General features: G+C 36.0%; 1 protein-coding gene across 3 annotated transcripts in view; it reads left to right on the forward strand.

Annotated features, from left to right (window-relative positions):
- Positions 1-15,155: 15,155 nt before the first annotated feature.
- The window catches only part of PAK2 (p21 (RAC1) activated kinase 2), a 505,361-nt gene continuing 499,287 nt past the window's right edge, over positions 15,156-21,229 (forward strand). For 2 of the 3 annotated variants that reach the window (XM_053709811.1, XM_053709810.1), the window contains exon 1: positions 15,156-15,318. The gene's annotated coding sequence lies outside the window, so the exon portion shown is untranslated. The remainder of the gene's footprint in view (positions 15,319-21,229) is intronic. The other variant, XM_053709809.1, reaches the window with a different exon arrangement.

Consider the following 21,229-nt stretch of genomic DNA (forward strand, 5'->3'; position numbering starts at 1 on the left):
CCTTATTTTTCAGACAGTCAGTTTCATATTTGGGATAATGCATTTGAATTAATCATTTTTTCTTACCTTCAAAAATTTGACTCTTTTTTCCCTGTGGGCTGTTAGGCTCGCGGGGGCTGAAAATGCTTCATTTTATTGCGTCATTCTTGGCGCGGATTTTTTTGGCGCAAAAATTATTTTCCGTTTCCGGCGTCATACGTGTCGCCGGAAGTTGCGTCATTTTTTTGACGTTATTTTGCGCCAAAAATGTCGGCGTTCCGGATGTGGCGTCATTTTTTGGCGCCAAAAGGCATTTCGGCGCCAAATAATGTGGGCGTCTTGTTTGGCGCTAAAAAAATATGGGCGTCGCTTTTGTCTCCACATTATTTAAGTGTCATTATTTATTGCTTCTGGTTGCTAGAAGCTTGTTCACTGGCATTTTTTTCCCATTCCTGAAACTGTCATTTAAGGATTTTGATCAATTTGCTTTATATGTTGTTTTTTCTATTACATATTGCAAGATGTTCTACGTTGCAACTGAGTCAGAAGTTACTTGAGGAAAATCACTACCCGGGGCTGGAGCTACCAAGCTAAGTGTATCTGCTATAAATTTTTGGTACCTGTTTCTCCAGCTGTTGTTTGTATTGCATGTCATGACAAACTTATTAATGCAGATAAAATTTCCTTTAGTACTGTTATATTACCTGTTGCTGTTCCGTCAACATTTAATTTTCAGAGTGTTCCTGATAAACATAAGAGATTTTATTTTTTAAATCCATTTAGAAGGCTATGTCTGTTATTTCTCCTTCTAGTTTACATAAAAGTCTTTTAAAACTTCTCTTTTTTTCAGATGAATTTTTAAATGAACATCATCGTTCTGATACTGATAATGGTTCTTCTGGTTCAGAAGTTTCTGTCTCAGAGGTTGATGCTGTTATATCTTTTTATTTGTTCAAGATGGAATTTATTCGTTCTTTATTTAAAGACGTATTAATTGCTTTAGATATAGAGGATTCTGGTCCTCTTGATACTAAATCTAAACGTTTAAATAGGGTTTTTTTAAAATCTCCTGTATTTATTCCAGAAGTGTTTAATCTCCCTGATGCTTTTTCTGAAGTAATTTCCAGGGAATGGAATAATTTGGGTAATTCTTTTGCTCCTTCTAAACGTTTAAGCAATTATATTCTGTGCCATCTGACAGATTAGAGTTTTTTGGGTCAAAATCCCTAAGGTTTGGGGCTGTCTCTATTCCTGCTAAAATGTACTTCTATTCTTACGGCAGATAGTACTAAATTTAAGGATCCTTTAGATAAGAAAATTGAATCCTTTCTAAGAAAAGTTTACTTATGTTTAGGTAATCTTCTTAGACCTGCTATATTTTTACCAGATGTTGCTGCAGCTTCATCTTTTTGGTTAGAAGTTTTAGCGCAACAAATAACAGATCATAATTTTATAGCATTATTTTTATTCTATAACATGCTAATAATTTTATTAGTGATACCATCTTTTGATATCATTTGAGTTGATGTCAGGTATATGTCTCTAGCTATTTTAGCTAGAAAAGCTTTATGGATTTAACTTGGAATGCTGATATGTCTTCTAAGTTAACTTTGTTTTTCCCTTTCTTTCCAGGGTAATATTCATTTTTTCGTTCTTTTTCTCATAATAAGGAACAAAAGCCTGATCCTTCATCCTCAGGAGCGGATTCAGTTTGGAAACTATTTCCAGTTTGGAATATATCCAAGCCTTATAGAAACCTATAGTCAGCTCCTAAGTACCCATGAAGGTGCGGCCCTTTTTTCCAGTTCAGCTGGTATGGGGCAGATTACGTTTTATTCAAAAGAGTTTGGATCAATTCCGTTCTCAATCTCTGGTTTCAGAACATTGTTTCAGAAAGGTACAGAATTGGCTTCAGTTAAGGCCTCCTGCTAAGAGATTTTTTTCTTCCCGTGTCCCAGTTAACACAGCAAGGCTCAGCATTTCTGAAATGTGTTTCAGATCTAGAGTTGGCTGGAGTAATTATGCCAGTTCCAGTTTTGGAACAGGGGCTAGGGTTTTATTTTATCTCTTCATTGTACCAAAGAAGGTCAATTCCTTCAGACCAGTTCCGGATCTATTGAATCGTTATGTATACCAACATTAAAGATGGTTTCTGTAGGACTATTCTGCCTTTTGTTTAGCAAGGGCATTTTATGTCTACAATAGTTTTGCAGGATGTGTATCTGCATATTCCGATTCTTTCAGATCACTTTTAGTGTTTGAGATTCTCTTTTTAGACAAGCATTACCAGTTTTGTGGCTCTACTGTTTGGCCTAGCCTCAGTTCTGATAATTTTTTTCAAAGATTCTCGGTGCCCTTCTTTCTGTATTCAGAGAACAGGGTTTTTTCCTTATTTGGACGATTATCTTGGTATTTGCTCAGTCTTCTCATTCAAAGAATCTCATGCGATTCGACTTGTGTTGTTTCTTCAAGATCATGGTTGGAGGATCAATTTACCAAAAGTTCATTGATTCCTCAGTCAAGGGTAACCTTTCTGGGTTTCCAGATAGATTCAGTGTCCATGACTCTGTCTTTAACAGACAAGAGACGTCTAAATTGTTTTCAGCTTGTCGAAACCTTCAGTCACAATCATTTCCTTCGGTAACCATATGCATGGAAATTCTAGGTCTTATGACTGCTGCATTGGACGCAATCCCCTTTGCTTGTTTTTCACATGCGACCTCTCCAGCTCTGTTTGCTGAATCAATGGTGCAAGGATTACACAAAGATATTTCAATTTATATCTTTAAAACCGATTGTTCAACACTCTCTAACGTGGTGGACAGATCACCATCGTTTAATTCAGGCGGCTTCTTTTGTGCTTCCGACCTGGACTGTAATTTCAACAGATACAAGTCTCACAGGTTGGGGAGCTGTGTGGGGATCTCTGTCGGCACAAGGAGTTTGGGAATCTCAGGAGGTGAGATTACCGATAAATATTTTGGAACTCCGTGCAGTTTTCAGAAATCTTCAGTTTTGGCCTCTTCTGTAGAGAGAATCGTTCATTTGTTTTCAGACAGACAATGTCACAACTGTGGCATACATCATCAAGGAGCGACTCACAGTCCTCTGGCTATGAAAGAAGTATCTCAATTTTTTTGGTTTGGGCGGATTCCAGCTCCTGTCTAATCTCTGCGGTTCATATCCCAGGTGTAGACAATTGGGAAGCGGATTATTTCGGTCGCCAAACGTTGCATCCGGGCGAATGGTTCTTCACCCAGAGGTATTTCTTCAGGTTGTTCAAATGTGGGAACTTCCAGAAATAGATCTGATGGCGTCTCATCTAAACAAGAAACTTCCCAGATATCTGTCCAGATCCCGGGATCCTTAGGCGGAGGCAGTGGATGCATTATCACTTCCTTGGAAGTATCATCCTGTCTATATCTTTCCGCCTCTAGTTCTTCTTCCAAGAGTAATCTCCAAGATTCTGAAGGAATGCTCGTTGTTCTGCTGGTAGCTCCGGCATGGCCTTACAGGTTTGGTATGCGGATCTTGTCCGGATGGCCTCTTGCCAGCCGTGGACTCTTCCGTTAAGACCAGACCTTCCGTCGCAAGGTCCTTTTTTCCATCAGGATCTCAAATCCTTAAATTTTAAGGTATGGAGATTGAACGCTTGATTCCTGGTCAAAGAGGTTTCTCTGACTCTGTGATTAATACTATGTTACAGGCTCGTAATTCTGTATCTAGAGAGATATATTTTAGAGTCTGGAAGACTTATATTTTTTGGTGTCTTTCTCATCTTTTTTCTTGGCATTCTTTTAGAATACCGAGAATTTTACAGTTTCTTCAGGATGGTTTAGATAAGGGTTTGTCTGCAAGTTCCTTGAAAGGACAAATCTCTGCTCTTTCTGTTCTTTTTCACAGAAAGATTGCTATTCTTCCTGATATTTATTGTTTTATACAAGCTTTGGTTCGTATAAAACCTGTCATTAAGTCAATTTCTCCTCCTTGGAGTTTGAATTTGGTTCTGGGAGCTCTTCAAGCTCCTCCCTTTGAACCTATGCATTCATTGGTCATTAAATTACTTTCTTGGAAAAGTTTTGTTCCTTTTGGCCATCTCTTCTGCCAGAAGAGTTTCTGATTTATCTGCTCTTTCTTGTGAGTCTCCTTTTCTGATTTTTCATCAGGATGAGGCGGTGTTGCGAACTTCTTCTGAATTTTTACCTAAAGTTGTGTATTCCAACAACATTAGTAGAGAAATTGTGGTTCCTTCATTATGTCCTTATCCTAAGAACTCTAAGGAGAAATCTTTGCATTCTTTGGATGTTGTTAGAGCTTTGAAATATTATGTTGAAGCTACTAAGTCTTTCCGAAAGACTTCTAGTCTATTTGTTATCTTTTCCGGTTCTAGAAAAGGCCAGATAGCTTCTGCCATTTCTTTGGCATCTTGGTTGAAATCTTTAATTCATCTTGCCTATGTTGAGTCGGGTAAAACTCCGCCTCAGAGGATTACAGCTCATTCTACCAGGTCAGTTTCTACTTCCTGGGCGTTAAAGAATTAAGTTTCGGTTGATCACATTTGCAAAGTTGCAACTTGGTCCTCTTTGCATATTTTTACTAAATTCTACCATTTTGATGTAATTCCTTCTTCTGAAGCAGTTTTCGGTAGAAAAGTATTTCAGGCAGCAGTTTCAGTATGAATCTTCTGCTTATGTTTTTTATTATACTTTATTTTGGGTGTGGATTATTTTCAGCAGGAATTGGCTGTCTTTATTTTATCCCTCCCTCTCTAGTGACTCTTGCGTGGAAAGATCCACATCTTGGGTAGTCATTATCCCATACGTCACTAGCTCATGGACTCTTGCTAATTACATGAAAGAAAACATAATTTATGTAAGAACTTACCTGATAAATTCATTTCTTTCATATTAGCAAGAGTCCATGAGGCCCACCCTTTTTTGTGGTGGTTATGATTTTTTTGTATAAAGCACAATTATTCCAATTCCTTATTTTATATGCTTTCGCACTTTTTTATCACCCCACTTCTTGGCTATTCGTTAAACTGAATTGTGGGTGTGGTGAGGGGTGTATTTATAGGCATTTTAAGGTTTGGGAAACTTTGCCCCTCCTGGTAGGAATGTATATCCCATACGTCACTAGCTCATGGACTCTTGCTAATATGAAAGAAATGAATTTATCAGGTAAGTTCTTACATAAATTATGTTGTTTAGGATTACAATGCCCCCTCCCTTGTCAGCCGATTTTACTACAATGTCTTTGTTGTCTTCTAGACTCTTGATGGTATTTGTTTGTGTCTTAGTCATATTTTGGTGGAACTTCCTAATGTTGTTGTTGTTTAATCTCTTTATGTCATCACATACTACATTTTCAAATGTTTCGATGTGAGGTCCTTTATGTGAAATGGGGAAGAAAGTGGACTTTGGTTTCAGATCTGTGTAGTTAGGTTTATCTTGTGTCTGGTGCCCATTCTCTCTTATATTTATGTTTGTATTGGAATGTGAATTGTTTTTTTCTAATGCAGATTTGGAAAAAAATCTTTTAAGGGTAAGTTTTCTTACCAATTGTTTAACATGTGTATAGGTCTGGAATTTATCCAGACCCCTTGATGGAGCATAGGATAGACCTAAGGCCAATACTTCTTTGTCCTTATGGCTTAGATTTGTGTTGCTCAAATTGTATATCCCTCTATTCTTTAGATCCCTTGAGACATTGTCGTTAGAGCTAGTAGAGGGTAAAGTTATTTGTGCATTTTCGCATCTAGTATGTGCCTGAGGTGTTATTTGAGACTTCTTTTTTAGCCTTATCCCTGCTCTTCTGCCTCTATGGATTTTCTTTTTTGACTTGGAGTTGTGAACTCCTCTACATCTTGTGTTCTGTTTTTTTCTCTTTGACTGTTTGTTTCTGTCTAAGAGTGCTGGAGGGCCTTCCCCTAAAAAATGTTGTTGATTATCATGATTTATGGTAGTGCCTGATGATTGAGTGTTCGAATTCCTCAGGGCTGGAGGGGCAGGGCTGTTTAACATATCCATATTTCTCAGATTCTCAAATCTGTTAGTGTTTGGTGTGGGAGTGTCAACCCAAGTATTTCTAGATCTATTGTTGTGAGATTCTCTATGCTGATAACTCTGATTATCTCCAAAATGTACTTTTGGGTACAATTGTTTGTGTTTGTAACCATAGTTGTCTCTATTCTGGTAGGTATCTCCTCTCTCATAGGATGGGAATCTAGTATGTATTGGGTTGTGAAAATTGGTGGGTGATCTACCCCTAAACTCCCCACCTCTTGTTTGAACATGTTGGTATGTCCCCCTGTAGTCTCCTTGTCTGAAGCGATTATCATATCCCTGATATGGGGTCCTATGATAATGTTGGTAACTTCTAAACTGGGGTGGTCTAAAATGTGGTTGTTGTATCTGGCCCCAATCTTCCATTTCTCTAGGTCTAGGATAATCTCTGTAGTTCCTATGATTGTAATTTCTATTATTGTAGCTCCTAGAGTGGTAGAGCCCTCTGTGGTGTTGGTCTCTGGGGTTTTGATGGTTTCTTTCATAGAGTGTGTTATTATTCTGATTATAGGGAATAGGTTGATGATTACTATTGTCATTTTGTCCCCATTGGTTGTGTGGGTTTCTGTTCCTTTCTCTATTCCTATTTCCCCTTGGGGCGACTTCGGTCCATTCTTCCTCTTGTGTCTGTGTTGGATTAGTCTCTATATGTGGTTCAGTCCCTAAAGTCGTATTGGACTTTTTTTGAGTGGCTAGGTTTAAGTCTCTATGGATTTTCTTAGTCTTTTTAGAGATGATGTCATCTTTAATCTTTTTGATCTTAGAACATAATTGTTCCTGCTTAGTTTTAAATACACTCAGGTCTCTGATGTGCTCCATCTTATTTTCTTCCTCCTTTATATTTTTATCTAGGGCTATCAAAAGATATCCTCGATAGTCTATAATTATCTGCATCAATTTTTGTGAGATTTCTTTGATGGCTGTTTCCCATCTGTTGGCAAACTCCTGACTCTCAATATTAAATGAACAGTTCTTCTGTATCATTAAACCCTTTGGAATGATATTCAGTTCCAAACATTTCTTTAAAAAAGAGATCTCAGCAGTATATTTAGTTTCAGATACTAAGAGTTTCTCTAGATTCTTAAAGGTCGCATCTATATCTACCACTTCTCCATCTTTATGGTTTGCATCCTTATTTAAGGCCTGGACTATATCAAAATTTATATCTGTCCTAAGGCTACTGATGGTAGATGTGGTAATATTATTTGTAGTGGATGGAATATCTTCCATTTTATACGTTTATGTATAGATGTGAATATATTATGACCAATGGTAATAGGTAAGTCTGATAGACTGTTATTTATTAGGCTGCTGTTAGAAAGTGGTAGGGAAAAGAGGGATTTGTAGTTCAAATGAATGTATATCTATCAGCGCCACAATAATACCATACAAGCTATATCTGATATAGGCGGAGTCTCCCAACCAGACTCCAAAAGTTAAGAGTAAAAAGAAATGCCAAGATACAGCGCTACACTACCCTCAGATGAGGGTTGGGTTGCTAAAGATGGTGTCCACGACTAGGAATGTGTATACATCAAGGTTAATATATAATATTGTGTTACACAAAGAATATATATAAAACCATGTGAAAAAGTACTTGAAAAGTAAAAGATTAAAAACAAAATATATATATATATATATATAGGATGTGATATTAAAATGTATTAAACAAACATTTTATTAACATAAACTGACAGTTAAAAATACAGTTAAAAATAGATTCAACAATCTAATGGATTGCCCCATACAATGTCCAAGAAGTTATGTCCTATGTAACATACAAGTGTTTAAGTCCCATACCAAAATGTCCAAAGCAAATGTTCAAGGTTAATATCCAAAAAAAATAAAAAATAAAAATGATAATATGTCCAAAGTTGGTGTAAAAATCAAAAAGGTGAAAAAATGTAAAAAATATAAAAAATATATTAAATATTTTTTGAAAAGATGAAAAAATGAATAAAAATATATAAAAAATATATGAGTTGTGATCAGCAACCCATATGGAAGGAATATAATATATGTGATAGTGAATAATTCTCGTGAAGTGTACACCTAAAAAGTGTGTATATAAAAGGGTGTGGTAAAAAATGTGTCATAAAAAATGTGTCATAAAAAAGGATTCAAAATCCTGGTGAAATAAATAAAGTCCAAATTGCTCCAAAAAAATGTGTATATAATTCCAAGTATTCCAAATGTGAGTGTAAAAAGTGCTGGGTTGATGTTGTTGTTTTTCTATATTTTTTAGATATTTATATATTTGTACTTATAAGCTACCCCCAAACCTATTGGCAGACTCCTGAAACTATATAGGACATTGAGATCCTCAGGATAGAAATATTATTGACAGTAATAGGTTCCAAACACACTACTATGCAATATAATACCAACTCCTGTTTTAAGTAATGTCTACCCCTGTTTACGTAATGTTAGGTAATAAATATATAACTCCAACATAACGGTTTTATAATTTTGTACCCACAACATATGGATATCCATATGCCCTTATTTGTATCTTACAATTTTTTATATATTGTATTTGCATTTTTATTTTTATACCAGATATTTGTATTTTTATTCTATACCAGACATTCTGAGCTTCCAATACCAATCCCAATTTTTATTCATATGTCATATATTTTTTATTATTTTATCTTTTTATATAATTAAACTTATTCACATAGAGATTGTTTTTTATGTAATGACACAACTACAAGGAACAATGCCATTACATATATTTACACTCATATAGGCAACTTTGCATTTTGCCAAGTCAATATACTATAACCCCAATATGCCAAAATGAGTTGGCACTTCCACCGGCAAATACACATGATATATATTCTTTCCCCTTTCGGATAATAGAAATGGGGGACAATATAATTATCAATTTCTGGAAATGTATTATTAATTATCGAATTTTTGGCGCGAATTTTAGCCGCAATTTCCACAAACCATCCCATTGGCTATCAAAACACACTTAAGGTGTAGAAGCCAGACAGCTGCTACCAGCCTTGAGAAAGGTCCCTGAGGACCGAAACGCGTTGGCTATACACTGGTTTTGCAGCTCAGAATATATCTGGTGAGTAGAATACTGTTGTTGTCATTCTAAAGTGATTTTATTGCACTATGTCTATTTTCTGTACACCTTTTTAGGTACAGGAGGATTGATAACCTTTTAAGAAGAGGAACATCAACCCAGCACTTTTTACACTCACATTTGGAATACTTGGAATTATATACACATTTTTTTGGAGCAATTTGGACTTTATTTATTTCACCAGGATTTTGAATCCTTTTTTATGACACATTTTTTATGACACATTTTTTACCACACCCTTTTATATACACACTTTTTAGGTGTACACCTCACGAGAATTATTCACTATCACATATATTATATTCCTTCCATATGGGTTGCTGATCACAACTCATATATTTTTTATATATTTTTATTCATTTTTTCATCTTTTCAAAAAATATTTAATATATTTTTTATATTTTTTACATTTTTTCACCTTTTTGATTTTTACACCAACTTTGGACATATTATCATTTTTATTTTTTATTTTTTTTGGATATTAACCTTGAACATTTGCTTTGGACATTTTGGTATGGGACTTAAACACTTGTATGTTACATAGGACATAACTTCTTGGACATTGTATGGGGCAATCCATTAGATTGTTGAATCTATTTTTAACTGTATTTTTAACTGTCAGTTTATGTTAATAAAATGTTTGTTTAATACATTTTAATATCACATCCTATATATATATATATTTTGTTTTTAATCTTTTACTTTTCAAGTACTTTTTCACATGGTTTTATATATATTCTTTGTGTAACACAATATTATATATTAACCTTGATGTATACACATTCCTAGTCGTGGACACCATCTTTAGCAACCCAACCCTCATCTGAGGGTAGTGTAGCGCTGTATCTTCGCATTTCTTTTTACTGGTATCACTGTACTCAGGAGATGTTGTTGAACACATATTGAGGTGTTTTTTGTCAGTAACACATAACAGGAACTGAGAATCCATGCCTAAAGTACAATGTGTGTGAAAAATAACACAAAAAAATGACTACCCAAAAGTTTGACAAAGACTGGTGGTTGAATTAGTGCATGGAAAGTGTTAAAATACCAGCATTTGAAATACCCTATGGTGTCTACTTTTCAAAAATATATGGTTTGATGGGGGTAAATTCCATTGGCCAGCTTCAGAAATGTCCCAAATAGGACATGGGTGCATGATGACCGATGTGAAAATTCCAAGTTGAAAAACTGGAATGCGCTTCCTAAAATTAAGGCCTTTTGGCCCCCAGAGAACCCGACACACCTATACATGGGTGGTATCACTGTACTCAGGAGATGTTGTTGAACACATATTGAGGTGTTTTTTGGCAGTAACACATAACAGGAACTGAGAATCCATGCCTAAAGTACAATGTGTGTGAAAAATAACACAAAAAAATGACTACCCAAAAGTTTGACAAAGACTGGTGGTTGAATTAGTGCATGGAAAGTGTTAAAATACCAGCATTTGAAATACCCTATGGTGTCTACTTTTCAAAAATATATGGTTTGATGGGGGTAAATTCCATTGGCCAGCTTCAGAAATGTCCCAAATAGGACATGGGTGCATGATGACCGATGTGAAAATTCCAAGTTGAAAAACTGGAATGCGCTTCCTAAAATTAAGGCCTTTTAGCCCCCAGAGAACCCGACACACCTATACATGGGTGGTATCACTGTACTCAGGAGATGTTGTTGAACACATATTGAGGTGTTTTTTGGCAGTAACACATAACAGGAACTGAGAATCCATGCCTAAAGTACAATGTGTGTGAAAAATAACACAAAATAATGACTACCCAAAAGTTTGACAAAGACTGGTGGTTGAATTAGTGCATGGAAAGTGTTAAAATACAAGCATTTGAAATACCCTAGGGTGTCTACTTTTCAAAAATATATGGTTTGATGGGGGTAAATTCCATTGACCAGCTTCAGAAATGTCCCAAATAGGACATGGGTGCATGATGACCGATGTGAAAATTCCAAGTTGAAAAACTGGAATGCGCTTCCTAAAATTAAGGCTTTTTAGCCCCCAGAGAACCCGACACACCTATACATGGGTGGTATCACTATACTCAGGAGATGTTGTTGAACACATATTGAGGTGTTTTTTGGCAGTAACACATAACAGGAACTGAGAATCCATGCCTAAAATACAATGTGTGTGAAAAATAACACAAAAAAATGACTACCCAAAAGTTTGACAAAGACTGATGGTTGAATTAGTGCATGGAAAGTGTTAAAATACCAGCATTTGAAATACCCTAGGGTGTCTACTTTTCAAAAATATATGGTTTTATGGGGGTAAATTCCATTGGCCAGCTTCAGAAATGTCCCAAATAGGACATGGGTTCATGATGACCGATGTGAAAATTCCAAGTTGAAAAACTGGAATGCGCTCTCTAAAAATAAGAGCTTTTAGCCCCCCGAGAACCTGACACACCTATACATGGGTGGTATCACTGTACCCAGGAGATGCTGCTGAAGACATATTAGGGTGTTATTTGGCAGTAACCCTTAATATTATCAGTAAATGTATTCTTAAATTGCTATTTTGTCAAAAAATCAAATTATTTTTTTCCCCCCCCAAACTTTGGCATAGATTGGTGGTAAAATGGTTGCATGAAAAAAGTCAAAATACCCCAAGTTTAATACCTTAGGTTGTCTTCTTTTAAAAAATATATACATTTGAAGGGTTATTCAGGGATTCCTGACAGATATTGGTGTTACAATGTAACTATCGCCAATTTTGAAAAAACATGGTTTTGAAATAGCAAAGTGCTACTTGTACTTATTGCCCTATAACTTACAAAAAAAAGCAAAGAACATGTAAACATTGGGTATTTAAAAACTCAGGACAAAATTTAGAAACTGTTTAGCATTGGTATTTTATGGTGGTTGTAGATGTGTAAGAGATTTTGGGGCTCAAAGCTAGAAAAAGTGCATTTTTTTTCATTGTTTCCTCATATTTTATATTTTTTTTTATAGTAAATTATAAGATATGATGAAAATAATCATATCTTTAGAAAGTCCATTTAATGGCGAGAAAAACAGTATATAATATGTGTGGGTACAGTAAATGAGTAAGAGGAAAATTACAGTTAAACACAAACATTGCAGAAATGCAAAAATAGCCTTGGTCCCAGATGGTCAACAAATTGAAAAGTGGTCTGGTCACTAAGGGGTTAATGTGAAACTGATTAACCCCTTAACGACCAAGGACATGTCAGGCACTTCCTCATTTGGATGTCATTTAACGACCAAGGACGTGCCTAACACGTCCTCTGGGGTTTGAAGTGCTGGAAGCGATTGTGAAAGCTTCCAGACGCTTTTAGGGTATTGCAGCGATGCCTCGATATTGAGGCATCACTGCAATACCCTTTTTTACCCACCAATGCAGAGAGGGCCACTCTGTGGCCCTCTCTGCATCGGCCATTGATAGTGCCGATCGTTGGTGGGTGGTAGCAGCAGGGAGGCAGGTGGGCAGCCCATCGGCAGTGTCTTTCATCTCAATGTTGGCTCCGAGTGCGGACGGGGGTACGGGAGAGTGCGGGGGGCGGACGGGCCGCATTGCCATTATATGCATATTAATGCATAAGAAGGGGGGAATCCGATGTTGGGCAAGGGATCTGGGAGGAGGGAGGCAGGTACACTACAAAAAATTGGGGATTATATTTATTTATTTTAAAAAAGAGACACTTTTTTTTTTTAAAAACAAATTGGGTACTGGCAGGGGGCTAAGGGGGATCCAACACTACAGAATAACTAGCCTTATATTTTAGTACTGGCAGACTTTCTGCCAGTACTTAAAGGGACAGTCAACACCAGAATTTTTGTTGTTTAAAAAGAAAGATAATCCCTTTATTACCCATTCCCCAGTTTTGCATAACCAACACAGTTATAATAATGCACGTTTTACCTCTGTAATTATCTTGTATCTAAGCTTCTGCTGACTGCCCCCTTATTTCAGTTCTTTTGACAGACATGCAGTTTAGCCAATCAGTGCTCATTCCTAGGTCACTTTACATGCATGAGCTCAATGTTATCTATATGAAACATGTGAACTAATGCCCTCTAGTGGTCAAAATGTATTCAGATTAGAGGCAGTCTTCAAGGTCTAAGAAATTAGCATATGAACCTCCTAGGTTTAGCTTTCAACTAAGAATACCAAAAGAACAAAGCAAAATTGGTGATAAAAGTAAATTGGGAAGTTGTTTAAAATCGCATGCCCTATTTAAATCATGAAAAAAAAAAAAATTGGACTTGACTGTCCCTTTAAGATGGTGGTGACAATTGTGAGGTGGGAGAGGGTAGAGAGCTGTTTAAGGGGGGTCAGGGAGTGGGATGTGTAAGGTGAGAGGCTGATCTCTACACTAAAACTAAAATTAACCCTACAAGCTACCTAATTGAGAAACCTAAAGTTAGTGAAAAAGTTAACGTTTTTTTATTTGATTGCATTTGGCGGTGAAATGCTGGCATGAAATATACCAAAATGGGCCTAGATCAATACTTTGGGTTGTCTACTACACTACACTAAAGCTAAAATTAACCCCTTCACTGTTGGGCATAATACACGTTTGGTGCGCAGTGGCATTTAGCGGCCTTTTAATTACCAAAAAGCAATGCCAAAGCCATACATGTCTGCTATTTTTGAACAAAGGGGATCCCAGAGAAGAATTTACAACCATTTGTGCCATAATTGCACAAGATGTTTGTAAATAATTTCTGTGAGAAACCTAAAGTTTGTGAAAAAGTGAACGATTTTTTTTATTTGACCGTGAAATGGTGGCATGAAATATACCAAAATGGGGTTATATCAATACTTTGGGTGGTCTACTAAAAATATATATACACAAGTGAAGGGTTATTCAGGGATTCCTGACAGATATCAGTGTTCCAAAGTAACTATCGCTATTTTTTTTTTTTTTTATAAATGGTTTGGAAATAGCAAAGTGCTACTTGTACTTATGGCCCTATAACTTGCAAAAAAAGCAAAGATCATGTTAACATTGGGTATTTCTAAACTCAGGACAAAATTTAGAAACTATTTAGCATGGGTGTTTTTTGGTGGTTGTAGATTTGTAACAGATTTTGGGGGTCAAAGTTAGAAAAAGTGTGTTTTCCCCCCAATTTTTTTCATCATATTTTATATAATTATTTTTATAGTAAATTATAAGATATGATGAAAATAATGGTATCTTTAGAAAGTCCATTTAATGGCGAGAAAAATTGTATATAATATGTGTGGGTACAATAAATGAGTCAGAGGAAAATTACAGCTAAACACAAACACCGCAGAAATGCAAAAATAGCCTTGGTCCCAAACGGTCAACAAATGGAAAAGTGCTGTGGTCACGAAGGGGTTAATAATAGCTGAACACAAATATAAATTCTAGTTTACGTTCAGAACTTGGACAACTGCCTCCATCCTTAAAGGGACTGTAAAGTCAAAATTAAACTTACATGGATTGGATAGAGCATGACATTTAAATAACTTTCCAATGTACTTCTATTACTAATTTTGGTTAGTTCTATAATTTGTTAAAGAGTAATCATAGGTGAGCTCTGGAGCGGCACCGTGCATGTGTCTTTAGCCATCTGGCAGCAGTGTTTGCAACAATGTTTATAGCAATGTTATACATAGTTGCAAACACAGCTGCCATGTTACAGACACTCTATGACAGCACTTTGCAGCTACCTGTATATATAAACATTGTTTTAGATGTGCACACTCCTGACAGAATCATATAAGTTTAATTTTGAATTTACTGACCCTTTAAGGAATTAATTATTCTTTCACGTTATCTTCTGTTTCCCTCTTGGTGAAACCATAACTATGTAATAAAAAAAACACCTTGAACACATTCTCCAACCTAAGTTTTGGTATCCCCTCCCTGGCCAATTGAAGATAACCATCGCCACCTGTAGGGCGCGCAAACGCTCTCGTGACCGCGCAGACGCTCCTGAACCCCCGCACCCACTCAGCCTGGCTGCTACAGTCCGCAAACAGGGAGGGAGCGAGAGGGTACGCGCCTGTTACCGCCCGGACAGGGAAGAGGAGGAGGTGTGGCAACCCGGAACCGGAAAGGGCTGAGGAGGGAGTGGAGAAGTCCAGAGAAGTTTGAGGGAAATAATTAAAAGTAAACCGGCACCGGAGGGGACGCTTTTCTGTATTGCTTAATTGTTAAACACTCGGTAAGTATTTTTATACAGTCATTGCGTGACCTGGGCGGGGACTTGGAAACTTTACTTGGGGTTCAGCTTAGCACTACTGTGATTACTATGTCACACGGCGATAAGTAGACCACTAATTGTGCTTTCATTAACTTGCGTGTTGAAACCTAATTTTAGAACGCTAGTTTATGAAGTTGGTCACATTTAATTATTTTAGGACAAAGAAGTGTCACAGAGTGCTGTCAAGACTATTTTAATATTTTCACTTGCATCAATATGGTGGTTTAAATGTCATGGGGTTATCAATGTTTTAGTATGGGTTGTTATTGGGGTGACAGATGCATCTAATCTACTTGTAGCGGAATCTTTCAATTCTAATACACTGTATGTTCTAAATGTATCTAACACATTTGTACTTTTTTAATATTTAAAATCGTGTGCTACTTGGAAGATAATTCAGAATGCTAAATCACACATGTTCTATTATTTGATTGATATTTTGTTTCATAGATTAGCTGTTGAATATATGTGTCTGTAAATGACAGTATAGGGTGATGTTTATCAGCTATGGCCCTGGGAAAAACTTTTAGCCACCAATCTGCAAGTGCTACCCAGGTGCTGAACCTAAAATGGGCCAGCTCCTAAGCTTTCATTCCTACTTTTCAAATAAAGATACCAAAAGAATGAATAAAAATTAATAGGAGTAAATTAGAAAGTTACTTAAAATTGCGTGCTGAATCCGAATTATGAAAAAAATATGTGGGTTTAGTAATAGTATCCCTTTAACAAATCAACATGTCTACATGCCTAAAACTGTGCCTGGCATGTGGATTTTTAGGCCTGAAGCCAATGCCATATCGACGGGCAGTACCACACATCATTTGGCTGTGATCTATAAATACTAGCATGCCATGCCGCCCGAGAAGAGGTGGTGGCACCCATGCTAGGTGAGATGTCACTGTGTTTTTATGCTATGTACATTAATAAGAAACAGGCTGGGTATATAGGGGTTTAGAGCCATGCCCCCATGATCTTTAAAATATGTAAATATTTAAGCATTCCTTGAGATATTTGAGTGGGTATGCACCTGATGACTTAAAAAAAGTATGCCAATTTGCTGTCCAGAAATTGCTTGATTTGGCTTTATTTTAGTGAAAATCCTACCTCTCTGCTACGCTTACCTTTTAAAATGACACATGGCAAGCAAGCTGTCATTGTAATAAATTACTCTGCATTATTTCCATGAACTCCTACAGGTTTCTGTTCACTTTCCTGCTTTTGTTGTCTTTGTGCCTGCAGGGTGTTAAAACTGTTCTGAAACACTCCCATGCTATGTATGGTTCAACAAGTTGTAGCTCATGGGGAAGTTAAGTATTGTTGTTTTTAGTGACACATCAACCACTGGATTACAGGTCAAGTGAAGTCAATAGAAGACAATTGTGAAACTGTTTTTATTTTGGAGAGATGCACAAACAACTCTTGCCTTGGTAATTATAGGCCATAATAAAAGGTTTGAAATTGCAGTTTGGTTTGAAAAACTTTTTTTTTTGTTAGGGGAATGGGAAGAGCTTATTTCCATTACAGAGTAATGCATTTTCTTTTCATTTGAGCTATACTATTCAGGCACATGCCATTTTTAATTTCATTTTCTGCATCTAGACATTTTGCATTATTTTTACTGTATTTATTTTAGTTTGTCATTTGGTTTATAGTAGATTAAAATAACTCAACCACTTAGGTACTGGTCACTCATTTTATTGGGTTTTGGTGACATTAGGTTTTATTGTATAGTTTACTAAAATTATCAAAAAGTTATTTTGTTTTAAAATAGATTTTTCATATTTTTGATTCTTCAGTGAAAGATGGTTACTATGGCATTGTGGAATTGTTTTTCATATCCTGATTATCAAGCGATACGTGTTTGGCAAATCTCTGTCTAGCCTAATCCTAATCTTATAAATGAAGTTTCAGAAATCTAGGAAATAGAAAAAGTAAAATAAATAGGCATGAACTAAAAAACTTTAAAGGGATATCAAACCCAATTTTTTTTTCTTTTGTGATTCAGATAGAGCATGTAATTTTAAGCAACTTTCAAGTTTACCCCTATTAATTTTTCTTCATTCTCTTGATAGCATTTGAAAAAGCATGAATGTAAGCTTAGGAACCGGCCCAATTTTGGTTCAACACCTGAGTAGCTCTTGCTGATTAGTGGTTATATTTAGCCACCGATGAGCAAGTGCTACCCAGGTGCTGAACAAAAAAAAGGCCTGCTCCTTAAAGGGACAGTATACACTCATTTTCATATAACTGCATGTAATAGACACTACTATAAAGAATAAGATGCACAGATACTGATATAAAAATCCAGTATAAAACGGTTTAAAAACTTACTTAGAAGCTGTCAGTTTGGCTCTGTTGAAAAGGTAGCTGGAAAGCCCACTGCAAGTGGCAAATAAGACACTCCCCCCCCTCCCCCTTCTTTTGCATATGAAAAGACCCTTTACACAAACAGGAGCAAGCTGGAGTAGGTAGTCGAGCGTATTCACATAAAACTTTGGGGCTTGGTTAGGAGTCTGAAAATCAGAGCAATGTTATTTAAAAAAAAAAACTTTATGGGCTATATAAATAGATTATCTACAAAACATTTATGCAAAGAAAAAATGTGTATAATGTCCCTTTAAGCTTACATTCCTGCTTTTATAAAAAAAATACCAAGAGAATGAAGAAAAATTGATAATAGGAGTAAATTATAAAGTTGTTTAAAATAACATGCTTTATCTGCATCATGAAAGAAAAAATGTGGGTTTTATATCCTTTAACTGTAGGTCAATGGTTAACTTTAAACACACACGAGAGAGCAGAAGTAATCCTGTAGATACCAAAGGTGTGAAAGCCCTTTACTGAGGCACTTTCATGGTTGTACTGAGGGACTTAGCTCTTTCTTTTCTAAAGTGCACATGTACATGGCTGTCACTGCTGAAACTCTTTGAGAGTGAATCGAGAGTACTGTGTACACAGCCGTGCAGGGTTTTTACAACAATGCTTCATAGTTCTGAAGTAGGGCAGATGTTGGATCTTGTTGTACAACAAGTGTGCACCATGCTTAGGAGACAGACAGGGGCAGATGGGAACCATGCACTTTGGAACAGAATTATTAGGACCTTTTTTGTTTATAGGCACCAAATAACACACACGATCATCAAACAATAATAGAAATAAAAATACAGGTGGCCCTCGTTTTACAACGGTTCAATTTACACCGTTTCAGAATAACAACCTTTTTTTCCAGTCATGTGACTGCTATTGAAAAGCATTGAGAAGCAGTGCATTTATTAAAATAGCCAGTAGGTAGAGCTGTCTGCTTTTGTTGCAGCAAAGCCAAGCAATCTGAAATTAATCAGTTTAACCAGACCTGAGCTATCGAGCAGATTTCAAAGGAACAAGATCCTCCTGTCTATAAATCAGTCCAGATTGGAATGCATGAAAAGACAGATTACACAAACAGGAGCCAACAGGAGTTTGAAAAAGAGATCGTACATCTGATACTTTGGGGCTTGGTAAGGAGTCTGAACATCAGCACAATGTTGTTAAATAAATAAATAAGCAAAACTGTATACATTGTTACAAAAACACTCCCTAATGGGCTATATAAATGGATCTACAAAACATTTATGCAAAGAAAAATCTTGTGTACAATATTTAACATTTAGAAATTTCAAATTATTTTTGCAGCAAAAGTCTTCTACTTACCATGGGCAATAAACTGATTGGAGCTATTTTATGGTGTCTCCTAGCAACACTTAAATGTAAAATACTATTCTTTTGCCTTCCGGTAGAGACTGTAATGGACAATGCGCAAATTAAGTTAATAACTAAAAGGAATTAAAGATAAAATCCTTTTAAAATCAAGATTAACATATTGCAATATCATCTAAGTGAAAGTAAAATTTGCTGCACTAGAATCAAGCTATAGTTAATTTGCCTATCGACTATTTTAGTTGCTAACTTCCTTTTTTCCCCCACAAAGTATATTTATAAAATTGTATTTTTACCAATCGCTTTATACAGTCTGTTCCTCCGCCCCCTTGCTGTCTTCCTGGTTTCTGCTGCCTACAGTGATCAACGGTCAGACCCTTCATTTGCGTTAGGATGTGCGTACGTAATCTTAAATGCATAATTGCATTATCATAATTATTGTATGATGCCGTTTGAAAAATGTACTTACTTTTACAAATAACGGGATTTCAAAAAATAGGTACGATCACAAACTCCGCGTTCCTGATGTAACGAAAGTAGAGTATTCCCTTTGGTACTGCGCATGCGGCTAGCATGAACGCGATTTGACAAACAGAGTTCGGAGTTAGCCACATATGCATTACAAGCCGTGGGCGTTTTTCTTGGTGCTAGAGACGCCAGTGGGGGAACCAATCGGTTAGATACCGATCCTTTCGTCACCGTTACTGGAATATTTTTTATTTTTTTTAACACGGGTGGAGGAACGCATAGACAATGGTAGAAAAGGGATAAGGAAAAAGGGTATTTAGAAAACGACACTAATAAAATGATGAATTCAACTTCACTTTATTTTGAATGTTTTAAATTCTAAATAATGCTACCACTGACTTTACTTTCACTTTAAGTAAAACCCACTGCTTATTGCAGGGCTCAACAAACCCAGGAGCCACTGGCTGCTAGAATTTTATCCCTGACTCTTAACTTTTTGGGTTATTTTCCATATATTTGTATTTGCATTGGTTTCTACTAAAAGTATGTCTCGTCTGTATGTGTATATATGTATATGTACAAAATCTTATCAATTTACTATTTTTTTTTCTCCCTGCCTGTAAGTCACAATCCTTTTTTTCTACCTGTGCGTGTGTTTTTAGTTTGCAAATATTTATTTAAAACCACAAATACTGCCTTTCTGATTACAGTACTGTACTAGCTTTCTGAGGGTACTATGTGCACAAAAATATTAAAAAAATGTATATATAAACTAAGGGTTGCTATGGTACAAGATAAGATTAAAACTTTTTATTTTCTTTCTTTTTTTTTCTTATTTCATTATCTGAAAGCTGTATCTTGATTTTAGGCCTGTGTCAGCATGTCTTACTGTGTGCTGAATTCCACTAATCTTTACAAAGTTTATGCCTGTAGGCATGCACATTTTTTAAATAGCACTACGTGTTTTTTTTTTTTTTGGGGGGGGGGGTTGCCGTCACTTTTCTTAGAAAAGGTGAATGTAAAAACGTGTCACTATACAGTATTTGTAATTAAGAAAGTTATGTACAAGTACAATATTACCTTGACTACTAACTTTTATTATTCTGCACATATCTAAAAAAACAAACACCCTTGCTTTATCCTTAAAGGGACATTATACACTTTTTTTTTTCTTTGCATAAATGTTTTGTAGATCTATTTATATAGCCCATAAATAAAGTTTTTTTTTTTTTTTTTTAATGTATAATTTTTGCTTATTTTTAATTAACATTGCTCTGATTTTCAGACTCCTAACCAAGCCCCAAAGTTTTATAAGAATACAGTCGGTTACCTTCTCCAGCTTGTTCCTGTTTGTGTAAAGGGTCTTTTCATATGCAAAAAAGAAGGGGGGAGGGTCTTATTTCCCACTTGCAGTGGGCTTTCCAGCTACCTTTTCAACAGAGCTAAACTGAGAGCTTCTAAGTACGTTTTTAAAAGGTTTTATACTGGATTTTTATATCAGTATCTGTGCATCTTATTCTTTATAGTATATAATATGCAGTTATATGAAAATGAGTGTATACTGTCCCTTTAAGTGTGCAACTAGTTTCTCTGTAATCTGACTTTTTTACATTTTAAAGGACCATTAAATAAAGTAGAATTGCCTAACAAGGACATAATAAAAGACAATTCAATAACACTTCAAAAAAGCCGATTTTCTAGCCTCCTG

The sequence above is a fragment of the Bombina bombina genome, chromosome 4, assembly GCF_027579735.1.
Source record: "Bombina bombina isolate aBomBom1 chromosome 4, aBomBom1.pri, whole genome shotgun sequence".
In the NCBI taxonomy this organism is placed as follows: Eukaryota; Metazoa; Chordata; class Amphibia; order Anura; family Bombinatoridae; genus Bombina; species Bombina bombina.